A 10,105-nucleotide genomic window follows, 5' to 3' on the forward strand; every position below is an offset into this window, starting at 1 on the left:
ATAGGATGTCTGTTCACACAGACACTGTCAGCAGGGTCAGGGTGCTGTAGTCATACAATGTGAAGGGATTGTGTTGGCCACAGCATGAGAACCAGACTGATATATTGAAGGGTCAGCTCTGTATCAGAATTCCACAGGCAACATAATTCAACCCAGAAGGTCCAAATAACAAGGTCTTAATGAAAGTATAGGTTAAGGAAATAAATAGAGGATGTTGATTTCACAGCACAGTGCAAAAGAGAAAAAGCATTGCCAGCCTCAGGTAGAAGGGAACCAAGGAATGAAAAATGTTATCAGAGCCCAGTGAAAGCCAAACAAATGAAGAGCAGGCCTCCTGGAGCCATAGTCAAGAATTACAGTGTATTGCCTAAGATGCAGTCCACAGGCAGGGAGGGAGAAGGAAGGATACTCGAGTTCTTTCACCTCCTCCTGCTGTCCAGTCTCCTGCTAACACTTCCCATGGTTGAATACATCTGGAACCAGCTGGCAAGGAAAAGGAGCTCAGGTGTTGAAGTCCCTGTGTGTCAGCCTCTGGAAATGCAGATCAGTCAGAGAGGGGTGGAGAATGGGTCTGGGGGTGAGGAGAGGCAAAGGGAAGAACAAGCACAGTCAGGACAAAAGGACACTACCTCCAGGCAGCTTAACTATGACCTCTGGGTGGGTGGCTTGGGCTTTGAGGGACAGAGAATCCTCCAACATCACACCTGCTGAACCTGGTCTGGGTAGTGACGTAGATCACAGTCTCCTTCTCCATCAGAGCCACCTGGGCTAAGCAGCATCCCTCAAAGCCAGTGCAGAAAGAAATCCTGCTTAAAATCAGATGGTTTCTAAACCCTTTTGTCTCCCAGGGGATAGGGGCCTGAGATTGCATCTCCTACTGAGTGATGGATGAACTGGCCTGACTCAGGGGACCCCATAATCCCTCACTTCAGAGTGCAACTGTGCATTACGCATGTAGAAAAGCACATGCACATCTCAAGCAGTAAGTTTCTCTAGGTATGTGATTTTTTTTTTCCATTTAATTCCTTATGAAAAATACCTCTATGTGTAGCACAAACACACTCTTTAAAAGTACATATAGCCATACTCTTGTTTTCTCAAACAGGAAGAACAGAAGATTGGAAATTCAAGCATCATCAATATTAAGGTCAATTATTTCACTCTTCTGTAAGTACTGCAGATGGGCTTGACTCAGCCCAAAGCCCCAAAACTTGCTTTCCTGGAAAACTAACTGTTGTAACCTGGCTCTCTTCTTCCTTGCCTCCCACTCCAGGGAGTGGACTATCTTTTGTGTATCAATGCGTCTATTGTTTCTATCATTCAGAAACAATACTCTGTATCTCTCTTTTAAATTTCGTCTTCTGTCCTCTCCATCTCCTTCTTCACCCTCTCTCCCAGTTTTGCTCATGAAGTATACTACACAGTAATATCAAGTAAAAGTAGGACCTTGTGAGATGATGCAGTTATCCAGCCACTAGACTCTGTTTGTTCAGAGGCTGTAACATTAGCACATAAGAGAATGTGTCCCTGGGCTTATGCTGGCCAGACCTGGAAGCTATGGATTAACCAGCCCCTGCCAGGTAGATTATATTGGGCATCCTTCAAATGAAATATTTTTGTCAACATTTTAACAAAATTGTATGGAACATTCAAAGACTGTGTTAAAGCATACCAGTCTCTCTGTATAGTTTTTGTTATTTTTCCTTATAGTTTTTCCTAGATATAATATGCAGAGTAAAATACATACATTTCAAGCACATCTTGTTAATTTTGCCTATACTCCTGAGTGAGCTGTTCCCAAATGAAGACACAGAACATTTTATTTCCCTAGAAGTTTCCCTCATGCCCTTCCCCTGTCAACCCTCACTCCCCCACCCTCACCTCCATGTCATCTCTTCCCAGCTTCCATCACCTCGTGTTTGTTGATATAAAAGTTTATTCACTTGGTATGACATTGTGTAAATATATGGCATTTTGTTGATCCGTTTTGTCTTTGTTGGGCGTTTGGTTGATTTTCATTTTTGACCATTATGAATTAAACTGCTGTTTACATAATTGTATGTGACTTTTGGTGGACATCTGCATTCATTTCTGTTGGATATTGTTATAGCTTGAATTGTGCCTTCGTGAATTCATATTGCTGAATTCCTAACCCTCAGTATCTCAGAATGAGATCTTATTTGGAAATAGGGTCACTGCAGATGTAATTAGTTTAGATGAGGTCATATTGGAGTAGGGTGGTCCCTAATCCCATATGGCCAGTGTCCTTATAATAAGGGGGGGATTTTAGATACAGGTACACACACAGGAAGAATGCCACGATAAGACTGGAGTACTTCCATGAGCCAAGGAACTACCAAAAGCTAGGACAGAGGCCTGGAACAGATCTTTCCGTAGTGCCTTCAGAGGGAGTATGGTCCTGCAGATATCTTGATATCTGACTTGCAGCATCCAGCACAGTGAAACAATACTTTTCCATTGTTGTTAGATGTTGTTCTGCCATACAATTTGTGTACTTTGTTATGACAGTTTTAGAAAACTAATATAGGTATACACCTAGAAGTGGAATTGCTGGGACACAGGGTAAGAATCAGTTAAACTTTATTGGAAACTGCCAGTTTCCCAAATTGTTGCACATTTTACAATCCCAAAAGCAGTGTATTAGACGTCCTTTTGACTTATTCTCAGCATTTGGATTATCTGTAGTTTTCATTCTGGTCATCCCAGTGAGCAGGTAGTGATATATCATAGTGGACTTCTTTTTTGCATTTCTCTGGTTAAATAATGAAGGTGAGCACCTAATCATACGTTTACTGGCCTTATGAATATTTTCTTTGTGAAGTGTCTGTTCAAGCCTTTTGTTAATTTTTGAACTCAGTTGTGTTTTTATTGATTTTTGTACATTTTTGTATATTCTGAATAGAAGTTTTATTAGATGTATTTATTGCAAATATTTTTTCTCAGCCTATGCCTGTTTTTTTTTTTTTTTACTTTTTTAATGATGTATTTGACATGCAAAATGTTAAATTTTGATGATGTCAATTTTATTTTTTCTTCTTTTTTGGTTAATGCTATTTGTATCTTTTCTAAGAAATTTTTGCCTACTCCAAGACCAGGAAGACATTTTCTTATGTCTTCATCCAGAACTTTATGGTTTTACCTCTTTTCATATGTAGCTTTATAATTTATTTCAAATTAACTTCTAAGGATGGCCAAAATATCAAGGTTAGTTTGTTTCACATGGCTATCCAGAAACATGAGCAGCTGCCCCTTTGTCCAGGTTGGGAGATCCTGGGCTTGGCCAAAATGTAAAGGGGCTTAAAGGGAGGGTGGAGGTACCTTAGGAACGTTCTATCTCAGGTTCAATCAGAAGATCCATTTAAATTTAGCCAAACAGTGGCTGCAGAAATCAAGTCTATTTCTAAATCAGTGGCAGAGCATTTGTGTCACAGTGGGAACCACATGAAGCAGGAACATGTGGCTGGACACTCATACCGCCTCCATCCCCAAATCAGGATGCACACGTTGCTGCCCCATCCATTCCTCCAGATCACTTGGTGACCTTGTTAGACGGGATTTAAAATCACGCCAGCAGTGGAGATCTGGTGCCCAATAATGGGGACAGATGAAAACAGCCATCTGTGTGTGTGTAGGGGTGTTATCAATGCAGCTGTATGTCAGTATGTTCATCTGTGTGTGCATACACACATGCATGTGCATTGGTGTGCAGGCACATGTGTGTGCATGCATGCATGTGTGTGAGTGCATGTGTGCTGTGTGTTCATGTGCACGTGCACTCTTCAGAGTTGGGTAGGGCCATGCTGCCGGGTACACTGCCCCACAACTCCAGAACTCTGCCAGAAGAAACGGACTATGTACTCACTGTGCATCTTCAAAATCGACCTTTTCTTATGTATTTTATCTCCTCGTCATTTGCTGAACATTTCTTTATTGTACTTTCTTTCAACTTTCAATGTTTTTTGGGGGGAGGAGTGGGACATTACATTTTTTTAAATTCTAAGAGCTTCCTCCTTCCTTCCTTCACTCCCTCCTACAGTCTGCCTCTTTCTGTCCTTCTCCTTTCCTTCCTTCCTTCCTTCCTGCCTGTCTTTCTGTCCCTCTTCTTTTAAGTAGCCTGTTGCTCTTTTATGGAAAGAATATAATTCTTTGACATTATATGTTAATGTATCTTCCATTTCCCCCATTACCTGTTTGTTCCACTGTCAATTTTTGTTATTTCCCTTGGCCAGTCATTCATTCAACCAATATTCATTGAACATCTTCTATGTGCAGCCACAGTTCTAGCCCTTGGGGTACATCATTGCGCTTTCTTTAAATGTCTGGTTTCCTTGGTTGTCATGTTTAATTTCATATCTAAGAAACAAGCAGTAAGAAGCCTGCCTGGGAGCCTGTGCACATGGGTAGGGATTGTCCACTGGAGCCTTTTGCTTTGAAATGAGCAGGTTGGGTCCCAGCCAGACTTACTGGGTGGAGGAGAGGGCAGGGCCATAATATGCATGCTTCTCTCAGGTCTTCTAACGACCACATCAGGCACTCAGGTTCTCTTTTAGCTTGTTCAGATTCTTTATAACTTCACACCTCTCTACCTGGAGAAAACAGGTCTGGCTACTGAGATTCCTGTGTGTCTACATTGTTTGTGGGTGATGACATGATGATAGGAATCCACTACTCCATATACAGAACTTAATTCTCAACTTTCCCAACAACCAATCCCTCCAACGCTTTATTATACATAAAGCCTTCAAATCCAAGACCCTTCAGGGTTGAGAAGGGCAGCTTGGCACCTTCCAGTGGTTCTGTAACTTTCCCAAGCATCCACCCTGAAGCTTCTGAACTCAAAATTTGTCTGTGAACATTCTATCTTCTGTCTTCTTGAACTTAGTTAAATTCTCTCCTTTGCCAGTGTTGGCTTCTTGCATCTTCTTGTTGCCTTGCTATCATTTAAATGAAATCTTGAGAGGAAGAGGCTATAAATGCATGGGCACAGTCTACTATTTGGAACTAAAAGTCTGATTGGGACTTTTTGAATGTGTAGATTAAGTGGAAAAGAACCAATATCTTTACAATACAGAGCTTTCCCAGTCAAAAGCATAGTACGCCTTTCTATTTGTTCAGATATTTTTTTCTCTTCCACATTTTTTTGATTATTTTGATATATTTTTGAGGTTTGTTTTGCACATAGCTTGTTTTTCTTTTTGCTAGTGTGAATAGTGATTTTTTTTCCCTATGGAATTTTATTATTGGTTCCTGATTACATAGGAAATTTCATTATTAGTTTTTATTAATTTGTATTTAACTTATTTAATTGAATTCATATTCAATTAATTTTTCAATTAAATATCTTAAATTTTCAAGGTAAACTACCTTACTGTCTGCCAAAAAATGACAGTTGTGATTTTTCCTTTCTAATATTAAATCTTGTTTGGTTGGTTGTTTTGATTTAATACAAAGCGAGAACTTTCAGTACAATTGTGACTAATAGCAATGACTGAGGCCATCCTTATCTTAAAACTGTCTCATGTGGATGCCCTCGTATTTTGTCACCAATTATGATGTTTCCTTAGATTTCTTGGAGAAAGTGCTTATCAGATTAAGGATATTTCCTTCTATTCTTGGTTTACATGTAGTTTTGAGTTTGTTGTTCTTTTCAGGAATGTAGGTTGAATTTTGGTAGATATTTTTCACCTATCATATGATGGTGTGTTTTTCTCTCTTTAATTTGCTAAATTGCACTAATAGACTTAACTATCTTTACCATGTTTACAAAGTTTAATCAGTCTCTTCAAGTTTTCTATTTTTCTTTGAGTTAGTTTTAATCATTTATTTTTTCTAAGGAGAACAGCAGTTTTGTGTCAGTTTTCAAATTTATATATAAACTAAACATAGTGTTTTATGCTTTTCTATATTTTATTGCCTCTATTTATGTTCTTTGACCCTTTATTCAATTCCAAGTTTTAAATTTTTCTTTCTTCTAAATTTTTATTGGATTACATTTGCCAGTTTCATTTTATTGGTTTCACAGAAGCAGATTTTGGCCTTATTAATCAAATAATATTATTTTTCTATTAGTCATTTTTGATTTTATTAAATTATGCTTGTTTCTTTTTTATTAATTTCTGGTGTGTCTTAGTTATTTTATTTTTAGTCTTCAGTCTTTAGTCTTGCATTCCTGGGTGCTCCTTTACCACACTCACAGGTTCTGAACTTCCCACCAGGACCAAAGGAGGAAGCACTCAAGTTTTCTTATTAGTTTAGCCAGATGAGAGACACAAGGTGAGGGGGAGAAGTAGGATTTGAAAGCTGTCATCAGACAAACAATAAACATAGAGTCAGACTCTTTAGTAAATATGTGTAGATTTTTGTGTCTCTAAGATAAATGCCCAGGAGTGAATAGTATGTTTAGTTTAGTTTTTTTTTTTTTAAGATGTCGTCAAACTACAAACTCTTTTCCAGAGTTGCTGTAACATTTCACATTGTAATACGTGAGAAATACAATTTCTTTGCAGCCTCGCCAGTATTTGTTATTGTCACTATTTTTTTTTTTTTAAACATCTTTATTGAAGTATAATTGCTTTACAATGGTGTGCTAGCTTCTGCTTTACAACAAGGTGAATCAGTTACACATATACATATGTTGCCATATCTCTTCCCTCTTGCATCTCCCTCCCTCCCACCCTCCCTATCCCACCCCTCTAGGTGGTCACAAAGCACCGAGCTGATCTCCCTGTGCTATGCGGCTGCTTCCCACTAGTTCTATTTTTTTAAAATAGTGTTCTAATAGATGTATATTGTTATGTCAGTGTGATCTTAATTTCCATTTCCCTAATGACTAGTGATGTTGAACATATTTCCATGTACTTATCCTTTGGTGAAATGTCTCTATATATTTTTTCTTATTTTTAAATTGGATTGGTTGTTTCTTTAATGGTGAGTTTTTTCATATATTTTAGATCTAAGTCTTTCACCAGAAATGTGGTTTGCAAATGTTTTCACATAGTCTGTAACTGGTCTTTTCATTTTCTTAGGAGGGGTGTTTGCAGAGGAAAAGTTTTAATTTTTTTTTATAGCTGATTTGAATTTTATTTTGTTTTTATACAGCAGGTTCTTATTAGTTATCTATTTTATACAAATTAATGTGTATATGTCATTCCCAATCTCCTAGTTCATCCCACCACCCCACCTCCTGCTTTTCCCCCTTGGTGTCCATACATTTGCTCTCTACGCTTGTGTCTCTATTTCTGCCTTGCAAACCGGTTCAACTGTACCATTTTTCTAGATTCCACAAAAGTTTTAATTCTGATGAAATCCAGTTATTTGGTATGAACACAGACATCTCTTTATTTATTTTGATCCTGTTTGATTTCTTTCATCAGCATTTTATACTTTTCAGGATACAAGTTCTGCATATGTTTTGATAGATTTACACCTAGATATTTCTTTCTTTTTTTGACCAGTTGTAAGTTGTATTTTATTTTTAATTTCAGTTTAAATCTGTTAATTGTGACTATAAAAAAATACAGTCGATTTTTACATGTTGATCTTGTGTTTACAAACTTGTCGAACTCATTGATTAGTTCCAGGAGTTTTTCTTTGTTTGTAGAATCATTGTCATGTCATGTCATCCACAAATAGGAACTTTTTTTTCCTTTCTAAACTGTATGTATTTTTTTTTTCCTGTCTTACTGTGCTGACTGGAACTCCCAGTATTATGTTCAACAACAGTGTTAATAAATGAGATCCTTGCCTTGTTCTCAATTTAAGGAGGATAGAACATTCAATCTTTCATCATTAAATATGATGTAAGTTATAGTTCTTTTATAGATGGTCTTCACTAAATTGAAGATATTCCTCTCTATTTCTAGTTTGCTAAGAGTTTTGAAAATCATAAATGGATGGTAGATTTTGTAAAATACTCCTGTGCATCAATTGATAGGATCACATGGTTTCTCTTTAACCTGTTGACATGGTTGAATTGCACTGTTTGAATTTGGAATGCTGAACAAGCTTTGTATCCCTGGGATAAAACCCACTTGGTTATGGTGTGTTATATTGTTTATACATTGTTGGATTCAGTTTTCTAATATTTTGTTGAGGATTTTTGCACATAAGTTCAAGAGAAATATTGTGTGTATTTTTTCTCTTTCCTTTTTTGTACTGTGCCTGGTTTTTCTACCAGTGTACGACTGGCTTCATAGAATAAGTTGGGAAATGATACCTCTTATTCTATTTTCTGGAAGAGATTCATGTAAAATTAGTGTTCATTGTTTAAATGTTTGGTATACTTTGCCTTATAAAACACATGAATCAAGATTTTTTTTCCAGAAAAATATTTCATTATAAATTCAATTTTCTTTATAGCTATGGGGCCATTCAAATTATTCATCTCATATTGGGTGAGTTGTGATAGTTTGAGGTAGATTTTAAGGAATTGGTCCATTTTATCTAATTTTTAAATTTATGTTTAGAGTTGTTCATAGTATTCTATTATTATCATTTTCAAGTCTGCGGGATCTGTAGAGATCCTGTGTTTCATTCCTGATATTAGTGATTTGCGTCTTTTCTCTTTTTTCATTGTCACTCTTGTTAGCAGTTTGTCTATTTTATTGATCCTTTCAAAGAACCAACACTTTAATTCATTGACATCTCTGTCGTTTGCCTCTCTTAATTTTAATTGATCTGCTCTTATCTTTATCATTTCTTTCCTTCTCCTTGTTTTTGGTTTACATTGCTCTTCTTTCCAATGTCTAAGGAGTACAGCTCCTTGTTACTAACATTTATGTATAATTTTCCAGGCCCAATAACAGACAATTTAAAAAGCTTTACCTGCTCTCCCCACATAGACTTGGTGCACTGCCAGTGCAGTGCAGCCTCTGAAGCAAGTTATAGTCAGGACTCAGGGCCATCCGCTTACTCATAGCTGCATTCCTAGCCCAGGCACCTCCATTCAGAGACCTCTTGATCTGGGGCCTTCAGCCAATGTCTTCCCTAAGTCTTCTCTCTCAGTCTTCCCCAGGCCCTTGGGTCTATGAAATGCGGGAGCCTTTTGTTTAGGGCTTCCTTGGCAGTGAGACAATCCATATTTGTAATCTACTAGACCTACCATAGATACCATCCCATTGGGGAAATGTAACAGAAAATAGCCAGTGCCTTCTCCAGTTCAGCCTTTTGCTTATACTATTGCAGTGCATGATTAAAGACTTGACTATTCTTTTCATTTTGGTGGTTGTCTTATTGGCTGCTCCTACACCTGGCCCCTCAGCTCTCTCTAGCTCAGCTGAGCCCTTGACAAACTGGCATATCAAACAGGGTAGTCAATTAAACACAATATTGTTATGGAAGAGCAAAAAGCTTGAAGATACCATGGGGTATCTTTGGAACGGACTAGCAGAGAACATTGGGTATTCTAGAGGGGTGCTAATAAGTCATTTGCAAGAGTATGAGTGCTACAGGGCACTCTGACAATGGATCTTGGAATGTGCTAGAGCATCCCATGGGGCACTTTGCTAGCCACTCCAGTGAGTCTTGGGGAGTGCTAGCAGAGCCACAGCACATTCTTGGAGGATGCTAAGGAATTGTTTATACAAGTCATTTTGTTCCGAGGGGGAGACTTTTGGCTCTTCTCTTTAGCCTGCAGTTCTCTGGCTGAGTTCCCCTGGTGGGTTAGCTTAGAGACACAACAGAGGAGTTCAGAGAAAGCAGGGAAGAACTTTCCCAGCACTACTTGGAGCAGTCTGGCCGTGGGAACAGAGACAGTGGAGAGCTCTCACGATCTGAGTAACTCTAAGCAGTTCTCCGACACTGATAAATGCCCTGCAATACAGCAAGTTGTCGAAATTTCAGAAGGGGTAAAAGAATGTAGACCCCTTCGAGATCACTTTGCCCAGTTACCCTGAAGAGACTTTAGAGGCTTAATTAGACGCCCTTCAGAGGTAATCTTGTTAAAGTTAGTAAGGCTATTGCCGCTGCTGCCAGGAAAACAGAGCAGTTGCAATAACCTTCTGAGTGGAAAAGCCTGGGCTCTGCTGGAATTAGCCTATCCTGTGCCATCCCTGGTAGTCCTGGCCAGGAAACAGCTGTCTACCCC

This window comes from Eubalaena glacialis, chromosome 1 (genome assembly GCF_028564815.1).
Source record: "Eubalaena glacialis isolate mEubGla1 chromosome 1, mEubGla1.1.hap2.+ XY, whole genome shotgun sequence".
Classification (NCBI taxonomy): domain Eukaryota; kingdom Metazoa; phylum Chordata; class Mammalia; order Artiodactyla; family Balaenidae; genus Eubalaena; species Eubalaena glacialis.